The following is a 23,898-nucleotide window of genomic DNA, read 5'->3' as shown; positions in this document are numbered from 1 at the left end:
TTTCATATAATTAATCAATAATGATCATTCACTCATGAAATACATTTTAACAAAAATGTTGAGAATTTTATCAGATAGAAAGAACATCTAGAGATTACATATCATTTGCAAAGAATTTTACAACAAGCTGCATTGAAAGTGGGGAAAAAATAATTTTCTTATGTTATAAAATCGAAATTGAAGTTTTAAAATTATAGGTACAACTCATAGAATATTTCAGAAAGTCATGTTAAATATTAGCATGTATAAATATGAAAACTAACATTTTATTACTTTCATGCTAAAGACACTTAATAAAATTACATATTTTATTCTGAACACATAAGACAATATTCTCTTTAGTTCCGCAATGTACCCTACAGTTTTAAAATCATATCATACATATATTCTCAGAACAACCAGGTAAGAAAGCAGCTCCTTAGAAAATCAGAATGTGTCTACCTAGGAGATTTCAGTTTTCTGAAGTTGCAATTTTCAAATTATGCTTTTCACATCTTCTCTCTTAGCACCATAGATGGGATATGGAAGCTAAAACTCAGCCATCAGCTTTTCAGCCTCACATTTACAAAGAAAAGCAAACATCAAACTCCCAGTCTTCTGTGCAGCAGAGAGCAAATGTGCCAGGAGGAAAATCCGTTTCCCGGCCCTCACGTAGGCTGCACAAAGGCATTCTTTCTCGGAACTCTAGAGATAAATACTTTCAAAGTCTTTTTAGCTCCAAGAGAGCTTGAGGACATTCATGAAAATGGCTGTTTTAGTCGTCTTTTCTCACAAATAGGGAAGTTGCCTCTAAAAAGATTGTCCTGCCCATGTAAAGCATGTATGAAAATAAAATTTTAACTACAAAAATATAAGGGAGAAACGCATGCCAAAGATGATGTGGGCACAGATACGTACCATAGCTTGGCTCAAGAGTGAGCTTTTTCTCCTGCGTCTCTGGTCTATAACAAAACTCACTCCAAGGGAAAAATTGAACCCTCAAGAAGGAAGAGAGAAGGGTCCTATTTTAAACATCAGCTTATCATTTGAGAAGTGGCTTTATATGGATTCTTCCTCATAGGTCCTGTGGCTATGATTTATCTAATTTGCCAATGTATATTCAATATGTATTCTTCTATTCTAGATATACATTTCTAATTGATTTTAAACATTCAAAATACCTTTTTCCATTCTATCAGCTGTCAACTACTCACAATTGGTTTAGCCTTTTTTCAGCTTTTCTTAAAGAAATATTTTATGCTCTTACATTACAAAATACTCCTCTACATTTACTTTTACCCATTAGTTTTAATCCATGTAGGTTCTGAATTATTATGCTGTGTTAGAAAGGAATTCAGTGTTATTTATCTTCATGGAAGCTACTTTTTCTAACAAACTTATAAAGAATGTCACTTTCATATTGTTTTTGGCCCCTTCTTTCTTGTGTTTTGAATTATTTAACACACACAGAAATGTGTGTGTATACATACACATATATACATAGAATTATATATACAGATACACTGTCTAAATTCTCTCTTATTTCCCATTGACTCAATTGTCTTTGCGAAAATAACACAACAGTTACTATTGTGACTTCAAGGTCTACAGTATGTGTATGTCTTAACATCTGGTAAGGCACATTTCTTTAATGTAGCTAGATATTTTAACTAAGTATTTTTCTTTTATATATAATTTAAAACCTTTTCTTCATTTTCATATTTATTTATAATTTAAAATAAAGTATTAATTTTCAAAATACAATGAAATATGTATTGGTATTTCATATAATTTATAGATTATTAGTATAAAAGGCTTTTTTATCTATCATATTATCTGACAGCATACAGATCATTTATGGTCTTTGTCAGGGATTTAAATGTTTACCCAGAAGGCTTTGTTTTCTTGTTTGTTTTGATTGTTTATTTCCTAGACATTATAATTTATGTTGCCATTGAGAGCGGTTTATTATTTCTATTGCATTTTATGTTTGCTGTTATAGAGAATTGCTCTTATATCCAGCTGATGTTGTATATGTGAACTTTGCTGAATGCATTTAGTAGTTCTTATAGTTCATTGCTTTAGAATTTGTAGGTAGATGATCTTTTCAGCTGCAAATAATGACAGCTTTGCTTCTTCTCTTAAAGTACTGAAAGTCTAGATAATATTGTTTATTTATAGCTTTGACTGTATCTTCTGAAGCTATATAAAACAGTAGCCATGATGGTGGGCTTATATATTCGCTTATTTAATGCTTATTAGAATGTTTTGACAAAGTTTTATCAAGTTAAGGAAGCGTTCCTCTCTTCTTAATTTTGTGAGAATTTTTATCGTTCAAACGTTTTTGAGATGTATCAAATTATGTTTCTGCACATGAGATATACTTACATGACAAAACAGTTTCACATATCTAGGTTAAACACTAATTTGATTGTGATACTTTCTTATTTTTTATAAGTTTAGCTGATGTATTATTCAAGATACTGCATCTACATTTGGAAGAAAATAGGCCACAGTTTTTCTTTCTTCATGTCTCTATGTCATGTTCTGTTCACCATATCACACTAGCCTCAAAAATTAAACCGATTAGTTTTTGTGTTTTTTCCATTCTCTGGAGGGGCTTACATAAGAATTACTTTTGTACAGTATTATGGAATTTATGTGTAGGGCCAGTTGGGCCTGTTGCCTGAGTTTTGTTTATGTTGTAGTTGTTCTGTTTGTGTGTCTGTATGTGTGTGTGTTTAATGGGTATGGGGAGGTGACACATGTGATTCCTATTTTAAGAATTACAAATGTGTTTATTCAAGATTTTTATTTCTCCTTGAGCTAATTCTAGTATTGCATGTTTTTGTAGGAATTTAGCAATTTAAAAAAAATAACTTATTTTGTTGTTGCTATTACCTATTTTTTTTCTTCCATACCTTTATTACATTTTAGGTTTGTTTCTTTGATTTTCCTATATATTTCCAATGATGTGTTACTATGACTGTGTCAAATTTTGATATATATTTTGCTTTTGTTGTCCTTGTCATTTGGGTTTTTAAAAAGATTTTTGAAATACATTTCACACACCATTGTATTCACTCATTTAAAGTATAATGGTATTATTTAGCATAATCAGAGTTGCACAATCATTACCATAATCTAATGATATAATATTTTCAACACCACTAAAAGATACCCTGTACTCTTAAATAGTTATTCCCCATTCTCCTTCCCCCACTCAAGCCACTGCTGCCAAACAAATCATCTTTTTATATTTTTATGGACTTGGCTATTGTAGATATTTTCAAAAATGAATAATACAATATATTGTCTTCTATTACTGACTTCTTTCACTTAGCATAATGTGTTCAGGTTCATCTGTGTTGTAACATATGTCAGTATTTTATTCTCTAAATTAACAAATTTTGTAGTATGTATATTAACTACATACTAAATTATGTAGTATGTATATTAACTACATACTCTAAATTAACATACTACATAACTGTAGTATGTATATTAACTCTAAATTAACAAATTTTGTAGTATGTATATTCTCTAAATTAACATATTTTGTAGTATGTATATATTACATTTTGTCATTTAGTTTTAAAATTTCAAATTTTTACGACTTTTATTTTATCTAAAAGTTATTTAACATATGTTATAGTTTCCAAACATAGGCTTAAAACACTGTTTTCTTAGGAATAAATATATACTCACATGTAATATTTGAGTGTACATGAAGATATTTTTCCTCTCTTCTAAATGTATAAATTTTATTGACCTCCAAATTTACATACAAGCATATCTGTTATTCTGTAATTAAAGTAAATAAAAAACATACATTTTGTGTGTGTGTGTGTGTGTGTGTGTGTGTGTGTTTGTCTGTTTTTGAGACAGGATCTTGCTGTCTTGCTCAGAATGGAGTGCAGTGGTCCCATCTATCATAACTCGCTGCAGCCTTGAACTCCTGGGCTCAAGTGATTCTCCCACCTCGGCCTCCCAAACTGTTGGGATTATAGGAATAAACCACTGTTCCTGGACAAGTACTATGCATTTTTGGCAGAGAGTTAAATCATTTGGAAGGTCAATATTCCTTTCAAGTGCAAACATTTAGACAACGACGAAAAAAGAATGTTACATTGAGAGTAAGGTACATCCATTCCTGTTCCAAAAGACAAAAATAGATCCATTAAGGAAGGACATCTACAGTGGTGACCTGTTTTAACCCATTAGAAAGATTCAAGTTGCTAATATCTGGAAGTTTTCAATAATAGAATATATTTCCTGCCTCTATAAGTGATTGGGTTGCCTGGCCATCTGGTATACATTAAAATACTTCAAAAAAACAGGTGGCAATTTGAACTCTAAGGTATTTAATTACTTTTTCCATTGTAGAATGTAATATTTTGTTAAGCAGTTCTAACAACCAATCCAGTTAATAGATTGAGTCTCTCTTTTATAATTGTATTAGTCAAACTTGAAATAGTTTCAAGTTCAAAATGAAACTTCAAAATTATTCTTTAAATTATGCCTTAGTTTTATGTTTTTAATACATAAATGTGGCAGCTTCTATTTTAAAATATTTCTAACACACTGTCATTTATAGCAATTAGTATCAGAAGAGCTAGCACATTTAGTCATTATAGTGAGATTGACATGTTACTCTATACAACAGTAAAACGGATTCATAAATGTTCTCAAATCTCAAGCCATGTAAAGATTTCACATAATTGTAGGAATATTTCTAAGAATAGTCACTCAGGACATATTTTTGGAATCCGATTTCAGAAGAGGGTGGTGGGTTTTTTCCTGTTTATACGTACTAAAAAGGTTTTTCTAGCCTAGGACATGATGGCCGCCTCTTATTCCTCCATTCTAAAGAGCAGTGGTTTTGTTTCTTTACATTTTACTGAATTTTCCAATTCATGTCCAGAAAGGACCATAGAAAGCAACATGAACATTTTGGTGGCTTTAGTTAAAGTTGGGGATATTTACATTTATACAATTTGTCCCATTCAAAATTATCTATAGTCATTCACAACAAAATGACATTTTAACCAATAACAGATGGAATGTATGATGGTAGTCTCATAAGATTACAATGGAGCTGAATAATTCCTATTGTCTAGAGAAAATGTAGCCTTTGTAACTTCATGGTGTAACACATTACTTACATGTTTGTGGTGAGGCTGGTATAAACACACCTGCTTGCTTCCACTTGTATAAAAGTATTGCACGTACAGTTATGTATAATACATAATACTTGATAATAAATGACTATGCTGCTAGTTTATGTATTTGCTATATTATACTTGTTAGTGTTATTTTATATTGTGCTCCGTAGACTTACTTTTAAAAAAATAGTTAAAAGTAAAATGACCTCAGGCAGGCCCTTCAGTAGGTATTCCATAAGAAGGCATTGTTATCATAGGAGCTCCGTGTGTGCTGATGCCCATGGAGACCTTCCAGTAGGACAAGACATAAAGATGCAAGACAGTGATATTGATAATCCTCACCCAGTGAGGGCCTAGGCCAATGTTGTGTTAGTGACTTTGTTTTTAATTTAAAATTTTAAAATGTAAATAATACATAATAAATTTTAAAATAGAAAAAGGTTATAAAATAAGGGATATAAAAAATTTCTGTACAGCTGTACAATATACTTGCATTTTAAGCTGAATTTTATAACAAAAGAATCAAAAAATTAAAATTAAAAGTGTATACAGTAAAAAAAGTCACAGTAAGTCAGGTTAATTTCTTATCAAAGAACAAATTTTGTAATAAATTTAATGTAGGCTAAGTACAGTATTTGTAAAGTCATAGCAGTATACATTAATGTTTTAGCCTTTAAAATTTGAGAGGAAAAATATTTACCATGAAATATATTACAATTAAATTAACCAATTAGCATTAGCAAAATCTAGTTCTAGAATATGAAATACCTCTCATATCATTTGATATTTAATTTTGGGCATTTTCCATGTTTTTATATTTTACAAAATTTTAATAGACATTTTAGTATATTTTAAAGACTTCTCCTTTCATGTTGTTTTCTTATTTTTATTTTTTTTAAATTTATTTATTTCTACTTTTATTTTTGGCTGAGGGGATAACTGATCAAGTTTGTTACATGAATAAATTGTGTGTCCTGTGAGTTTGGCACTAGGATAATTTTGTCACCCAGATAATAAGCATAGTACCTGACAGGTAGTTTTTCAATTCTCACTGTCCTCGCACCTCCCACCCTCAAGTAGTCACCTGTGTCTATTGTTCCCTTGTTTGTGTTCCTGTGTACTCAATGTTTAGCTCCCACTTATAAGTGAGAACATGTGTTACTTTGTTTTCGCTTCCTGCATTAATTCTCTTCATCCATTAATTCCAGTGCCATCCACATTGCTGCAAAGGACATGATCTCAGTTTTTTGTTGGCTGCATAGTATTCCATGGTATGTATGTATCACATTTTCTTTATCCAGCCCACCATTGATAGGCACTTAGGTGGATTCTATGTATTTGTTATTATGAACAGTGCTGCAATGAACATATGCATGTGTGTGTCTTTATGGTAGAATGATTTATAATCCTCTGGGGATATACTCGGTAATGAAATTGCTGGGTCAAATGGTAGTTCTATTTTAAGTTCCTTGTGAAACCTCCAGGCTGCTTTTCACAGTGGCTGAGTTAATTTACATTTCCACCAGCAGTGAATATGCATTCCCCTTTGTCTGCAACCTTGCCAGCATGTATTATTTTTTGATCTTTTAATAATTGCCCTTTCGACTTGTGTGAGATGATATCTCATTGTGGTATTAATTTGCACTTCTCCAATGATTAGTGATGTTGAGAATCTTTAAATATGCTTATTGGCCACACAGATGTCTTCTATTAAGAAGTGTCTGTCCATTTTTTAATGAGGTAGCTTGTCCTTTTGCTTGCTGATTTAAGTTACTTTAGATTCTGAATATTAGACCTTTATCAAATGCATAGTTTGCAAATATTTACTCCCGCTTTGTAGGTTGTCAGTTTACTCTGTTGATAGTTTATTTTGCTGTGCAGTGGTCTTTAGTTTAATTAGGCCTCTCTTGTAAATGTTTGCTTTTGTTGCAATTGCTTTTGAAATTATCATGAAGGCTTTACCAGGGTCTATGTCCAGAATGATATTTCCTTTGTTTTCTTGTAGGGTTTTTAATAGTTTTAGGCTTTACATTTAAGTCTTTAATCCACCTTGAGTAGATTTCTGTATTATATATAGTAAAAGGAAGGGGTCCCATTTCAATCTTTTACATATGACTAACTAGTTATCTCATCATCATTTATTAAATAAATAGTCCTTTACCCATTGCTTGTTATTGTTGGATTTGTCAAAGATCAGCCGGTTGTAGGTGTAAAGCTTTATTTCTGGGTTCTCTAACCTGTTCAATTGGTCTATGTGTCTGTTTTTGCACCAGTACCTTGTTGTTTTAGTTACTGCTGCCTTGTAGTACAGTCAGGTAGTGTAATGCCTCCAGCTTTGTTCTTTTTGTTTAGGATTGCTTTGACATTTTGGACTTTGGCAATTTGGACTTTTTTTAGTTCCAAGTGAATTTTAGGGGAGTTTTTTTTTTTTTTTTTTTTTTTTTTTCTAATTCTGTAAAGAATGTTTTTGAACAGATATATAAATAACCAGAGAATCTTATGAACACCTTTAAGAACACACAGTAGGAAATCTGTAAGAAACTGATAAATTCCTGGGCACATACACCCTCTGAAGACTGAACAAGAAAGAAAGAAACTGAAGAATCCCCGAACAGACCAATTATGAGTTCTGGAATTGAATCAGCAATAAGTAGCCTACCAACCAAAAACAACAACAAAAACACTAACAAACAGGACCAGATTCACAGCTGAATTGTATACTAGATGTACAAAGAAGAGCAGATATCATTCCTACTGAAACTATTTTAAAAAATTGAGGAGGAAAGACTCCTCCCTAACTCGTTCTATGAGGCCAGCATCATTCTGATACAAAAACCTGGCAAAGACACAACAATAAAAGAAAACTTCTGGCCAATATCTTTGATGAACATTGACGTAAAAATCCTCAACAAAATACTGGCAAACTGAATCCAGCAACATATCAAAAGCTTATTCACCACAGTAAAGTAGGCTTTATCCCTGGGATGCAAAGTTGGTTCAACATAAACAAATCAATGAATGTGATTCACACCACATAAACAGAGCTAAAAACAAAACCCACAAGATCATGTTAATAGATGCAAAAAAAAAAAAAAAAAAAAAAAGTTTTGATAAAATTCAATTTTTTAATGTTAAAAACCCTCAAGAAACTAGTCATCAAAGGAACACATTTCAAAATAATAGGAGTCATTTATGGCAAACCCACAGTCATCCTCATAGTAAACTAAAGGGAAGAACTGGAAGCATTTCCCTTGAAAACTGGCACCAGACAAGGATTCCTTCTCTCACCATTCTTATTCAACATTGTGTTGGTAAGTTTTGGCCAGAGCAATCAGGCAGGATAAAGAAATAAAGGGCATCCAAGTAGGAAGAGAAGAAGTTGAACTATCTTTATTTGCAGACAATATAATCCTACAGCTAAGAAACCCCGTAATCTTGGACCAAAAGCTCCTTAAGCTGATAAACAACTTCAGAAAAGTCTAAAGATACAAAATGAATGTACAAAAATGGTAACATTCCTACACACCAACAACAGTCAAGCCAAGAGCCAAATCATGAATGCAGTACCATTTCACAATTGCCCAAAAAGCATAAAATACCTAGATATACAGCTAACCAGAACGTGAAAAATCTCTACAAGGAGAACTTCAAAACACTGCTCAAAGAAATCAGAAGTAACACAAACAAATGAAACATCTATGCTCATGGATAGGAAGAATCAATATCGTTAATATGACCATACTGTCTAAAGCAATTTATAAATTAACTATTACTATCAAACTACCAATGACATTCTTCATAGAATTAGAAATAACTATTTTAAAATTCATAAGAAACCAAACAAGAGCCCTAATAACAAAAGCAGTCCTAAGCAATAACAACAAAGTAGAGGCATCACACTACCCAACTTTAAACTGTACTATGGTGCTACAGAAACCGAAACAGCATGGTACTGATACAAAAACAGACAGGTAGACAATGGAACAGAATAGAGAACCCAGAAATAAGACTGCACACCTATCTGATCTTTTACAAAGCTGTCACAAAAACAAAAAAAACAAACAAAAAAACAAGCAACAAGGAAAGGACTCCCCATTCAGTAAATAATGCTGGGATTGCTGGCTAGCCATATGCAGAAGATTGAAACTGGACCCCTCTCTCACACAACATATTAAACAAGAATCAACTCAATATAGATTAAATATTTAAATGTAAAACCAAAAACCAAAGAAACCCTGGAAGACAACCTATGCAATACCATTCCAGAAATAAAAATGAGCAAATAATTCACAACAAAGGCTTCAAAAGCAATTATAACAAAAGCAAAAATTGACAAATGATATCTAATTAAAGAGCTTCTGCACAGCAAAAGAAACTATCAAGAGAGTAAACAGACAACCTACAAAATGTGAGAAAAAATTTGCAAAGTATGCATGTGGCAAAGACCTAATCTAGTATCCAACTTGTATTAGGAACTTAAATCATCAAGAAGAAAAAAAAAAAATGAAAGATTAAAGAGTGGACAAAGGACATGAAGAGACATTTTTCAAAAGAAGACATACATGTGTCCAAAAGTCATAAAAAAAGTTCGGCATCACTGTTCGTTAGAGAAATGCAAATCAAAACCACCATGAGATATCATCTCATACCAGTCAGAATGACTACTTTCAAAAAGTCAGAAAATTACAGGTGCCGTTGGGTTTGCAGAGAAAAAAGGATGCTTATACACTGTTAGTGGAGTATAAATTAGTTCAGCCATTGAAGAAAACAGTGCAGTGATTCCTTAAAGACCTAAAAACCAGAACTACCATTTGACCTAGCAATCCCATTACTGGGTATATATCCAAAGGAATATAAATTGTTCTACCATAAAGACACATGCAGGCAAATAGTTCTTATTGCAGCACTATTCACAATAGCAAAGACATGGAATGAAACTTAATGCTTATCAGAGGTAGACTAGATAAAGGAAATATGGTATGTATATACCATCGAATACTACACAGCCATAAAAAATGAGATCATGTCCTTTGCAGGGACATGGATGGAACTGGAGGCCACTTTCCTTAGCAAATTAACATAAGAACAGAAAACCAAATTCCACATATTCTTACTTATACTAGGGAGCTAAATGATGAGAACTCATGGACACATAGCAGGGTACAACAGATGCTGGGACCTACTGGAAGGTGGAGTGTGGGAGAAGAGAGTGGATCAGGAAAAATAACTAATGGGCACTAGGCTTAATTATATCTGAGTGATGAAATAATCTATACAACATACCCCCATGACACAAGTTTACCTATGTAACAAACCTGCACATGTACCTCTGAACTTAGCATAAAGGTTTATTTTTATTTAGAATGTTAGCCCACCACTATCAGGCTGAAATCAGGATGATGCAAACTGGACCTCCGGACAAGCAATTACTGAAGATGGTCATCGGAACAAGACACACAGACCTGTACACTCCTGCATCACCCCAAGTTGTTTCTCACACCAAGTTTTCCTTCTTAGATCCCTTCCCTCAGCACCAAAAGTTGGAATGATCTTTTAAAGGCATGAGCCCCGCCATATCTCAACTGCTACCAGTTGGCTAAGGTTGCATTTTTTCCATCACACCTCACATCTTGGGTTTTCAGTCTGAGTGGCAAGCAGTCAGACTTGAGGCAGTTATACAATGACCAAACTACTTAATGATGCACTTCTCACGATGTACCTTCATCTTTATGTGAAACACTTTAACAATACCTAAATATAGCTACCCAGAAATACTGCAGTCCCTTGATCCTTTTTTTTTTTTTTTTTTTGAGATAGACTCTCACTCTGTCACCTAGGCTGGAGTGCAATGGTGCTATCTCGGCTCACTGCAAACCTCCACTTTCTTAGTTCAAGAGATTCTCCTGCCTCCGCCTACTGAGTAGCTGGGATTACAGTCACACACCACCATGCCTGGCTATTTTTTGTATTTTTAGTAGAGATGGAATTTCACTATGTTGACCAGGCGGGCCTTGAACTCCTGACCTCAGGTGATCTGCCCGCCTCAGCCTCCCAAAGTGCAGGGCATTGATTCCATTTGTCTCTATGTGCTCACTCATAGCAATACAAACTATCTGTATGGCTCATGGTCATATTTCAAATGGAACGTTGAGAAGCCCTGCATCTTTTGGGAAGCCACCATAAAGTTTTGGGATAATGCACATAGTCTGAGACAGCTTTTTTCAGAGAGTTGGTCACATAGACACAATCATACCAATTTGAGAATAAAATAAAATTGCATTCATTTTTAAAAATAGCACAGTATTCTTTCAAGGAACCTATGTTCTATAGTTGTTCTGCCATAGAAATATGACAGGGTTGCTAAGTTATCTGGAGTGAGTCAAAGTATACCTTTCACAGATGCATTATTTATATTTTACATACACCAACACATTTTCTGGTTCTTAAAGTATCCATTTTCTTATATGCAAATCGAAACCACCTACTATAATTATCTATCCTGTAATTAAACATATGCACATCTGAAAATAAATAAACCAAATCTCCCCCAATATTTAATGTAATATTTTCCCCAAAGTGTTATGAACACACTGGTAATAGAAATTCCTTCTTTTATTTATTTTAATTTATTTGTAGTAAACCTTAGTGCTTCAAATGTCCTCATTTCACCTTCAATTCCATTCTAAATTTTTCTAGTTTTTTTTTTTTTTTTTTCTGTGTGTGTGTGTGTGTGTGTGTGTGTGTGTGTGTATGTGTGCTGTTATTTTATTCATTATTTCAAAGAAAAGAAACCCTATAATACTTTGGAAACCATAGCTACAGATTTACTTTCTGAAGTGTCATTGATAAATAAATGTAGTCTTTTGCATTGATTGTCACCAAAAAGTGACACAGTCATTCATAAGCATAAAAGAACATCTATTTTTCTGAATAAAAGTGATTATCATTTATTGTTAAACTAGCAAACTAGCATACTGCCAAATTCATCTATGTAATTATGGCTAGCACTCAAATAAAGACTTTTCCCCAGTTTTCACCCATATTATTTTGTTTCATTGATTATGACAACTGAAGGTCTACTCTATTGTCTCTGCCCCAATACACTCCTCATAATAGGAAGAAGTATTTTTTTTTTTTTCACACACTGGAAAATTCCCCAAATTCATTTAACATTCAGTAATAACTAAGTTGGGTATATGTTATACAAAAAAATTAATTCCTGAAGACATTCTTTGCCTTTTTCTTGTGTCTTAAGGGCTGATCTTGTCTAAAGCATCAGGTGTGGGCATCACCTCATGACTTCTGAAATCCAGCAGTGACTGTCATACATGTTCTATTCGCTGATGTGTGCTGGGCTCCTCCATGATTCTGAAATGTAACTCAGAACCTTTCTCTTCTACCAAAGAGAATATGCAGTGTGTGTATGGGGGGTGGGGATGGTAATACTGTAGTTCCTTTGCTGTATCTCATCTTTAATTTTCTCTGTCCTCACTCTTTCCTTTATTAATTTTAATTTATGTTCAGGTTATCTCTAGTTTCCTAGCAGACTCTCTTTCCAATATACATCACTGTTAAGAACACATTTTTTTGGCATGGACATCTGACATGTTTATGACACTAAGCTCAATAGAAATTCATCTTTTTGGTACACTATTAATTCCATAAAACATAAATCCATTCTGTCTCAGAAATGTGATTATAAATAACAGAAATTCTTATTATGGCACCAAACTAACAGGTGTTTGTTTTCTTATATAAATAGAAGTAAAAAGTTATGCCAAGGGTGGTTATGTTGCTTAATTTTAGAATTTTTGGAATTTGAGGCTGTACTTATCTTCATGCTTTGTCTTCCTGAAAGCATACTTCTTATCCTTATTCTTGTCACTGTAGTATCAGTAATCACTTGACATTTGCGATTACGTGGCATAAGGAAGCATTTGAATAATAAATGTTTTGCTTTTAGTCTTAATGGTCTCCCCCGAACCTGCATCCAAAGCATAGTTTCCATGTCTTCAGTAATCAACATAATCAATTGTTTGTGAACAAATATATAGGGATGTGGAAACCTCAAGCTGAGAATTCAACAAAACACCCATACACATTAAACATAAAGGTTAGACTGAAAATAAAGATAGTAAAAGATGAGAAAGTGACTACTTCTTTTTCTCAGCGCCAAGGATGTTCTCGCAGTGGATCTAAATTAAGTTTATAAATAGAATATAGGATGCCAACCGTCACCAGGTTAACTGTCAGGGACACAGTGCCAAATTATGATTAAGATGTACTTACTTAATATTTCTCCTTCAAGCAGCCAGCAATGATGTGATATCTAATCCTTTGGGCTGAAGAAGCTGTAGGCGGATGCCATCACCTCACTTTTTTTTTTTTTTTTCCTTTTTTTGAGACAAAGTCTCTCTCTTGTCCCCCAGGCTGGAGTGCAATGGCGTGATCTCAGCTCACTGCAACCTCGGCCTCCTGGGTTCAAGCAATTCTCCTGCCTCAGCCTCACGAGTAGCTGGGATTACAGCGCCTGCCACCACGCCCGGCTAATTTTTGTATTTTTAGTAGAGACGGGATTTCACCATGTTGGCCAGGTTGGCCTCAAACTCCTGACCTCAGGTGATCCACCCACTTCAACCTCCCAAAGTTCTGGGATTACAGAGGTGAGCCACCGCACTCAGCCGGCCATCACCTCACCTCTTAAAGTGTCATGTTTACATCTTTGGAATAGCTAAGCAATTATTTAAATTATGTGTCGTCTATTTTGTTTCAATTTTTTGTTTTCTTTTGTGCTATTTAGGGATATGATTATATTAAAAGTCTGTCATAATTGCATCCATTATCAATAACCATTATTCCATAAATATCAGCATATAAAAAATACCACTGGTGGCTGAATAATTTTAATCTGCAAGCATATCCTCCCCCATTTTCCATCTTTCCTGAGTTAAATTAGTACCAAGGTAAAAATTATTTTAGGATTCTTCTAAAAGACAGTTGGCATGCTATATTAGTCTGCTCAAGCTACCATAATAAAATACCACACACTGAGTGGTTCAAACAACAGAAATTTATTTTCTCACAATTCTGGATGCTGGGAGGTCCAGGATCAAGCTGCAGGCTGATTTGGTTCCAGGCGAGAGCGCACTTCCTGGTTTGTTGGCGTCTTAGTCTTGGTTCTTGCTGCATCTGCACATGGCAGACAGAGAGAGAGCAAGCGATCTCTCCAAAGTCTATTCTTATTAGGGTATTAATCCTATCATGAGGGATTCCCCTCTAATGACCTTATCTAACCCTAATTGCCTCCCAAAAGTCCCATCTCCGAATACCATCATATCAAAGGGATAGAGTTTCAGTAAGTAAATTTGAGAGGGACATAACAAACATTCAATCCATAACATTTCACCCCACTACTTGTGGGCTTCTAACGTTATCTCAAGAGTCATAATTGTAAGGAGAGACATGGTTTAACTAGTTTTATGCTGTGATATGCATTTATGTTTCCTTTAAAAATATGAAAATCCAAAATGGTATGTTTTTCCTCATAATGCAAGTTTCATATGGTAATGTTAATAAAAGTTTCAGACTTATGGTAGGTTTCTATTAAATTTTTCTAAATAATTATTTTAAGCCATACACATCACCCTAACTTGGGAAATGCTAAAGAATTCATGTAATGATAATATAGATATGTTGTCTATGTACACATGTTTATATACATGTCATACTAATGGTGATGAAGATGAAGATGAGACAATGAAAGAAAGCGACAGCAGAAGCTAGTATTTATTGATTCATTTAATATGTGTCAGACTACAGCTCTTAACATATTTATATGAATGAATCTGAATTGAGCAATTTTCAGAAAGTAGTTTCTAAATGTTTAGGCATTTAGCTGGTGATCAAGGTAATACTTTATCCCCCAAAATGGTGGTTTAAGTAACAGCAAAAGGCATTGTAGGCTAATAAATATATTGACTTGCTTCCTATATATATATACTTTTGTCACTATTGATTACTTGTTTTTCCCCTTAAGTTCATAGATAGTTTAAATAATATTCAATGAGTTTTTGAGAGTGATGCTGGAATATTTACTTCCTGGCCAATATTTTCCTCAAAATTGGTAAGGGGAGGAGGAGAGTATTTACAAAAGCAAAGTGTACACTTGATTTGATACTGCTTAAACTATCTGATCCTCCTGCCTTACACATCTGCACTTAGAGAAGATCAGATAGGATGTGGATTTTAGTTACTATAATTAGCATTACTATATAATTTATTATCAAAACTAAAATAATTTTGAGGGTGAAATGGAGAGTTATTCATAATTATAGCAGATAGCATATATAAATTCAAATTATCTGTGGCAATGAGGACTTATTAACACTGTTAAAGCTCTATTCTATTATCACAAATAATTGGAATAAAAGACTTACAGGTAGAAATGAATAATCAATTCTAGAACAACAAAGACTTGTGTTCTAACAAGAAAAGAACATTTTTTGTTCCAGATCCAATGTTTTAAAATTATACAAAAGCAGATATGTGCACATTTAAAAAATAAATGTATAGAACATATGATATTAAAAGTAAAATATTTTCTCCTCATAAAACTAATATTATACTGAGATAAATGCCATTAACAGACTATGGCATATACTTCTGGATATTATGGGTAACTGTGTGTCTATATGTCTACTGTATACATTTATTTTTAATGAAAAATTATATATAATCTTCAAATTATTTTATTTCCCTAATATGTATCATGAACACCATCTAGGTGAGAACCTTTAGAGTTACTGATTTTATGAAATTGTTATGTCCTTTGAATGTGAACAACACCATATATTTAATCAATTTCCACTGATGAATATTTAATCAATTTCTTTTTGTTTGCTAAAAGTGCTGTGAAATCTTTTACTTGTGTGATTTTGCTTTCTCACAATTACTTTTGCAAAATAAATTATCAGAAGTGGACTTATTTTTTCAAAGTTTTGTGTGTGTGTGTGTATATATATATATATATACACACACACATACACATATATATAAAACACAAAGTATATATATATATATGAGACATATATATATATACACTCACACATAAAACATAAAGATACGTTATCAATCAACAAACTGCCCTCTCCATGTCATACTTATTTCTGGTCCCTCAAAATTCTGTAGAATAGTTCATTTTAGCTTACCAAAAAACTTTATTAAAGTAAAATATACATACCAAAAGGTAATATTTTTAAAGTATACAATTTAGTATATTAATATTTAGAAAACTTTTACCACCCAGGAAGAAAGTACGTTCCCAGTAGCAGTCACTCTCACTTATGCTTTTTATGTCCTAAGAAACCAGTATTTAACCCAAGGTCATGAAGATTTATTTCCATGTTTTCTTCTTATAATTTTATAGTTTTATCACTTATTTTTATGCTTATTAACATTTGGAGCTAATTTTTAATATAGTGTTATATAGGCCAAATCCACTATTTTATAGGTATATATCTAGTAGTCCATTATTACTATTTTAATTTTCTCATCTTAATAGTTGAAAATTATGACCTTACTCCTTTCATTTGGGCAATATAGATTGAATAAGTTTATGTATATATTTATAAGTTTAATTTCAGCTTTAATATCTTCGTCTATGAATTGCCTATTCACGTCTTGTGGTATGTGCATGTGTATTTGTGTAAAGTTTGAGCTCATGGAGGAAATGTACTAGTTCCTTCTCTTCAAAGAAGTGGCCGTATAAAAACCTCATTGATTATAAGTAATTAGTCTTAAGAAAAACAAGCTACACAAATAGCTCAATACTGTGTCTGCCAGCTAAGAGAGCTTGGCCTATTTACTTTTTTTATGAAAGCAAGATGGTAAAATATAGCATATGTACATAAAGAGGTAAAACATTTATTTAAATATAAAGCTCTTTTTTGGTAGTTTTTGTCGTAGCAAATATCCAGATTCTTGCATTAAAATGTCATGATAATTAATATATGCAAAAGTGTCTGTAAAATTTGTAAAAGCCTTTTAATTTTAGTTTCACAGACTAGACTGAAACTAATTTCTAAAATTACTTTTACAAAATTTAACACACGTTTTGCTTCAGAAGTGGTAAAAAACTATAAAAAAGGGGCCTCTATTAGTCGTCCCTAGTCTATAGTTCTAAAAAATAAAAGAACCTTTGATTTGAATAGATACGTGTTTTATTTAAATGTAGCACATACATTTTAGTATAGAAATCTTGAATTCAGTTCATTATATAGTTTCAAGATTGTTTAGAAAACACTACAAGAATTTCTAGACATTCTTATGTGATTCAAGTGTTTTATTGTATTTAGATTAGTAGGCTTGTATATGTCAACATATTAACTTGTTTGAAGAAGCTTTGTACAAAGATACCAGTTTTATTCTCAAATACAGGCATACCTCATTTTATTTCATTTTGCTTTATTGCCCTTCACAAGTGTTGCATTTTTAAAAAAATTGAAAGTTTATAGCAACTATGCATCAAGCAAGCCTATCAGTGCCATTTTACCAAGAGTATATGCTCACTTCTGTTTGTGTCACACTTTGGTTAATTCTCACAATATTTCAAATTTATTCATGATTATTATATCCATTGTAGTGATCTGTAGTCAGTGATCTTTGATGTTACTATTGTAATTATTTTGGGTTGCTGCAAACCACACCATAGAAAACTGAATGCGAAATTAACTAACAAATGTGGGTTTCTGACTGCTTGACCAACTAGCTGTTCCCTTGTCTTTCTCCCCCTCCTTGAGCCTTCCTATTCCCTCAGAAGCAATAATATTGAAATTAGACCAATTAGTAATCCAACAAGGGCATCTAAATGTTCAAATGAAAGGAAGTGTCCCATGTATCTCACTTTAAATTGAAACCTAAACATGAGCAAGCTTAGTGAGGAAGGCATGTCAAAAGCCTAGTTAGACTGAAAGGCTACTTGTGTCAATGAGATAGCAAAGTTGTGATTGCAAAAGAAATGTTCTTGAAGGAAATTAAAAGCGCTACTCCAGTGAATATACTAATGATAAGAAAGTGAAACAACCTTATTGCTGATATGGAGAAAGTTTTAATGATCTGGAGAGAAGATCAAACCATTCACAATGTTCTATTAAATCTAAATCTAATCCATAGCAATGCCCTCACTCTCTTCAATTCTATGAAAGCTAAGAGAGGGGCTGAAGCTTCAGAGGAAAACCAGCAGAGGTTGGTTCATAAGGTTTAAGGAAAGAAGCCATCTCCATATCACAAAAGTGCAAGGTGAAGCAGCAAGTGCTGTTTGAGAAGGTGCAGGAAGTTATCCAGAAGATCTAAGTAAGACCATTTACGAATGTGGCTACACTAAATAACAGATTTGGTGACTTTAAGTTGAAGCCAGTGTTCACTGACCTTTTTAAACATTGTATGGCCCTTAAGAGGTATGCTAAGTCTACTCCGCCTGCATGCTAAAAATACAACAATAAAGCCCAAATGACAGCACATCTGTTTATAGAATGATTTCCTGACTATGTTAAGATTTGTGTTGTGAACTACTGCTCAGAACAAAAGGTTTCTAGCAAAATATTACTGCCTGCTCACCCAAGAACTCTGATGGAGATGTACAAGGAGATTAACATAGCTTTTATGTCTGCTAACACAACGTTCATTCTGTAACGCATGGATCAAGGGGTAATTTTGACTTTTGAGTCTTATTATTTAATAAATACATTTTATAAGACTATAATTGCCATAGACAGTGATTCCTCTGATAGATATGAGAAAAGAAAATTTTAAATCTTGAAAGGATTCACTATTCTGGATGCCTTTAAGAATATTTGTAGTTTACAGTGGAGAGGTCAAATTATCAGGAATTCTGTAAAATACAAAATATACCGGAGTTTGGGAGAAGTTTATTCCAACCCTCATGGATGTCTTTGAGGAATTCAAGACTTTAATGGAGGAAGGTGTGTCAGATGTGGTGGAAATTGCAAGAAAACTAAAATTAGAAGTGGAGCCTAAAGATGCAACTGAATTTGAATCTTTATGATAAAATTTGAATGAATGAAGAGTTGCTTCTAATACATGAGCAAAGCAAGTAATTTCTTGAGGTAGAATCTACTCCTGTTAAAGATATTATTAATATTTTGAGATGATGGTAAAGGATTTAGAATATTACGTAAACTTAGTTGATAAAGAAGAGGCAGGGTTTGAGAGTTAACTCCAATTTTGAAAGAGTCTTTACTATGGGTAAAATGTTATAAAATAGCAGTTCACGTTAAAGAGAAATCTTTTGTTACATCAATGGTAAACTGACAAAACAAACTTTATTGTTGTTTTATTTTAAGAAATTGCCACAGCTACCCCAACCTTTAGCAACCACCACCCTGATGAGTCAACAGCCGTCAACATTGAGGCAAAACTTTCCACTAGCAAAACAGGATTTAGGAATTGCTGAAGTCTAGGTGATCACTACATTTTTTTTTGTTAAGCAATGAAATATTTTTTAATTAAGCCTACATATTTTAGACATAATAATATTGCACACTTAATAGACTATAGTAGAGCATTAATATAAGTTCTATATGTACTGGGAAAGTAAAATGTTCATGTGATTTACTTTATGTCAATATTCATTTTATTGAAGGGGTCTGGAACCCAACCCACAATATCTCCAAGACAGGCCTTTAAGTTTATGGTGGAAGATCTCTAAATGGGCTCTTGGAAATTCAAGTTTTAAAAGTTTCAACAAAGGACCTGCATTGCCAAGGATCATAAAATAGTCACATTATCATTGTAAATATTTTTTTAAGGACATTGTGCGCGGCATCATTCAAAACAACTGAAGAAGGTCTTATATGACAATTGCTTTTCTAACTAAAGGCTGTAGAAAATTCTCTTCCTCTTCAGAGAATGATGTGTCCCTCCTTCTGGTAATTCTGCTAAGGAATTTAGGTGAAATCTCTATTTTTCCTACATACAAGAAACTTTAGAAACATATTCAATATTAAATTATCTTCTTATTGGAGACTATTTACTTTATACTTTTGAAAGTCTTTACACTCTCTCTCTATATATGCTTTCTATATATTTACATACATCTCTCTATAGATATGCTTTCTATATGTATATGCATTCTATATATGTACATACCTACATAATATCTTATGCTCCAGCTTTCTAGATAGAGAAATGTATATGTAATCTTTCTATATGTAGAAATCTTTCTATATGTAGAGAAATGTATATGTAATCTTTCTATATGTAGAAATCTTTCTATATGTAGATAAATGTATATGTAATATTTCCATATGTAAATATATAGAAAGAGCTTGTTGCTCTTTCTATATATGGAAATATACATGTATTTATGTGCCCTCTATGTATGCATATTTATGCATATATATCTCTTTATATGCATGTATATGTATACATAGTTTGATTTGTTTTTCATCTCAGAAGTGTTCAAGAAAGTGGTGGAAAAAGAGGAACATATCTATTCTAAACATCAACTTGATGAAACATCTTAAAACTCCAACACTCACCTGGCATTAAGACACTGAAAAGATTTGGAGATCTGGATTCAACAAATTGTAAATACAAAGGGAAACAATTTATGTATCATTTCTACAGAGCTTATTTATTTAGACCTAGAGAAGGTTTATTGCTGTATTTTATCTGAATAAGTGTCTATTTTTAAAGGAGCCTAAGGAGTGATTATGGTCCTTGTGGCTTTCACAACACAGTGCAGCAGAAAGACACAGGGTTCATGCCAGGGAGATAGAGAAGAGGGGCACAGATATGTTAAATGACTGGGTTATCCATCTGTTATTTAATATATCCTAATATTCAGCAGGGAAGATATTATGCTGGATTTTTTATATGTGCACACGGGGAATGAGACAAATAATTTAAAATAAATTGTCCCAAATACCTGGTAAGTGGCAGCACAAGAACTCATACAAAAGAAAATTATTACTGTTTTGCAAAGTATTAAAAGAGACTCTTGCAAGGGGCCCTAAGAGAATAAAGGAGGGAACAGATAAATAGGATATGTAACAGAAGTAGCAAGGGCAAGTTTTATTTTCACATGCTTTGTATCAGGAGAACAAAATATTTTCAATTCCAAGCATATTCTTTTGAAAGTACATCAGAAAACAATATAAGAAAGCAGTTTGAGAGGCAAAGAAAATGATTTAGGACTTTGGAGGTTTCATGTTTAAGTGAAATCAAGAATAAGACAACCATGCAAGTACTATTTTGGTAAATAAATAAATGAATATGAAAATATCAATTTTACAGCAACGTAAAGGGAGTTGAATTGGCAAGATATACCTCTTTAGTACAAAATTATAAAAGATTCAATACTTTTAGAGTGGCTAATCAATGCCTGAGAAGACAAAAGAAAAATATGAGAAACTTTCCACATGCAGAATTGAATCAAGCTTCTTAAAAGACAATTAACAACCTGGCAAGGCCATAGGGAAAAATCTTGCTTTTGGTGTGTGTGAGGGAGGGGGTATCCAATGGAAATTCACAGACAGGAGAAAATCATTGAGTATACATATTCTACACATACAGGTAATATGAACTCTAGAATTTAAACTGGAAAGTTCTGATTATATAACACTGTCTTTTCTGTCTGGTGATGTTAATATTTTTCAAGTCAGATATACAGAACAAATTGACTAGAAAATGTAGCCCTCAGGAAATCTATTTTTATTAAGAAAGTAAAATGTCAGCATAATTAAGACTGTATTAAGATATACATTTATCAAAACTTGTCTGATGTTATTTCTTGACAAAAGATTTTATCATATAATTTATTTGATAATATAATTATAGTTAAAAATTCAAAGGCATGATTTAATAATCTGAAGTATTTATATAATTAGGAAACTTTACTATTTTAACTTCTAGAACAGAGTCATGTCTCCTATTACTCAACTTGAAACTATAGGAGATCAGTTATTACATTTTAACTGCCTGTCATGCAAGTACCACCCCACCTTAATTGCCTTCTAAGCAATTTATACTATATTATAGAAAATTACTATGTAAGCAAAGGAGTTATAATAAAATATAAATACAGCAATAGAATTATATACTAGCTGTAGTGACTTTTGGGTTTTGATGAAGGATGGACGTGAGGGAAAAAGGGTTCATGGTGCATATAATTGAGATGGTTCTTAGGATCTTAGCATCTCACTGGCAGTTATTTCTTCAATAGCTTATCTTTATGAAAACCCAAGAGCTGTGGTGGAACTCTTACAGTTTAAAGAATATGTGACAAATGTCAGCTAATTTTAATGTTTAGATTTTGATTTAAATAAATCATTAGTGATATTTCTCAATCAAGGAACTTAAACACAGATCATATATTAAATGATATAAATGAAATATTAATATTTTTAAAACTAGTAATTGCATTATGTTGTGTTGAAGTTCTGAAGTGTTAATGGTTAGAATCATAGTATGTCTAGTAATTAGTATAAAATATTCCAGTGGGGAAGAAGGGGTGGTACACAGGAAATTGTGGAAAAATTTAAAAAATGCTAAATATTAATAATGATTAAAGAGAATGGTGGCTATAATGAAGTTAATTATATTATTTTCTCACCAGATCTGATTGTTTGATAGTGTTCATAATCAATATTAAAAACAGAATTCTTCAGTTAAGAAAACTGCAGTGACTTGGATTAGGGTGGTAGCAGTTGGAATTAAGAGAACTATATGTATTGGAGTGATTTTGGGGAGTTAGGTTAAAGAGATTTATTTATGGATTAAATATAAAGGTGAGAAGGAGGCAAAGAAAGTTACCAAGGATGACTTCCAAGTTTTTGTCTTAAGCTCATCTGTACACATCATTGCAATTTACTGAAAGAACCACTATTTTGGCCATGGTAATTTTGAAATTTCTTGTGGGCATCCAAGTTGAGATGTTAAGAAGTTGTAGTATGTTAAATGAAATAAGCCAGCATAGAAAGATAAATACTGCATGTTCTCACTCATGTGTGAGAGCTGAAAAGTTCTACTCACAGAGGTAAAGAGTGGGATGGTGGTTACCAGAAGTTGGAAAGGGAGAGGGAAGGGAGGTTAGACAGAGGTGGGCTAATAGAGACACAAGTACAGCTGAACAGGAGAAATGCATTCTCGTTCTCTATAGCACTCTAGGGTGACTACGATAAACAACAATTTATTATATATCTTCAAAACTAGGAGAATGAATTTTGGATGTTGTCAACACAAATAAACGATAAGTGCTTGAGATGATACATTTGCTAATTATCTTGGTTTGATATTTACACATTATATACATATATTGAAATATCACACTGTACTCAGATATGTAGAATTTTTATGTGTGAATTAAAATAATTATGATAAAACATCTTAAAATTAACATAAAAGTGACATACTTTAGACCAACTATAAAATTAGACTTTAATTACCGGAATGTACATTGTTTAGGCTTCATTACTAGGTTCTCATATTTTAAAACTGTGAATACTGCCCTTCATCTTATGGAGAGAGAAACAAGGATAATGTGACACATACTGCATTATGAAGTTGCTCTTTTATGGTAATATTAAAGTTAATTCCACTGGCAAAATAATAATAATAATAATAATAATAATAATAATAATAATAATAAAGGCTAAAGTAATAAGCCATCTGTGGCTAAGGGAAAGTTTCAGGTAAAATTAAATTTGGAAATAATTAGAACACAGATGTTATAGAG

The 23,898-nt window shown here is 32.6% G+C and overlaps 1 protein-coding gene across 3 annotated transcripts in view; it reads right to left on the bottom strand.

Moving 5' to 3' along the window:
• LUZP2 (leucine zipper protein 2) overlaps nucleotides 1–23,898 on the bottom strand; it is a 583,280-nt gene that overhangs the window by 515,901 nt on the left and 43,481 nt on the right. The window lies entirely within an intron of this gene.

The sequence above is a fragment of the Rhinopithecus bieti genome, unplaced genomic scaffold (assembly GCF_001698545.2).
Source record: "Rhinopithecus bieti isolate Rb0 unplaced genomic scaffold, ASM169854v2 scaffold_34314, whole genome shotgun sequence".
NCBI lineage: Eukaryota > Metazoa > Chordata > Mammalia > Primates > Cercopithecidae > Rhinopithecus > Rhinopithecus bieti.
This window is presented reverse-complemented; position numbering and strand designations above follow the sequence as displayed.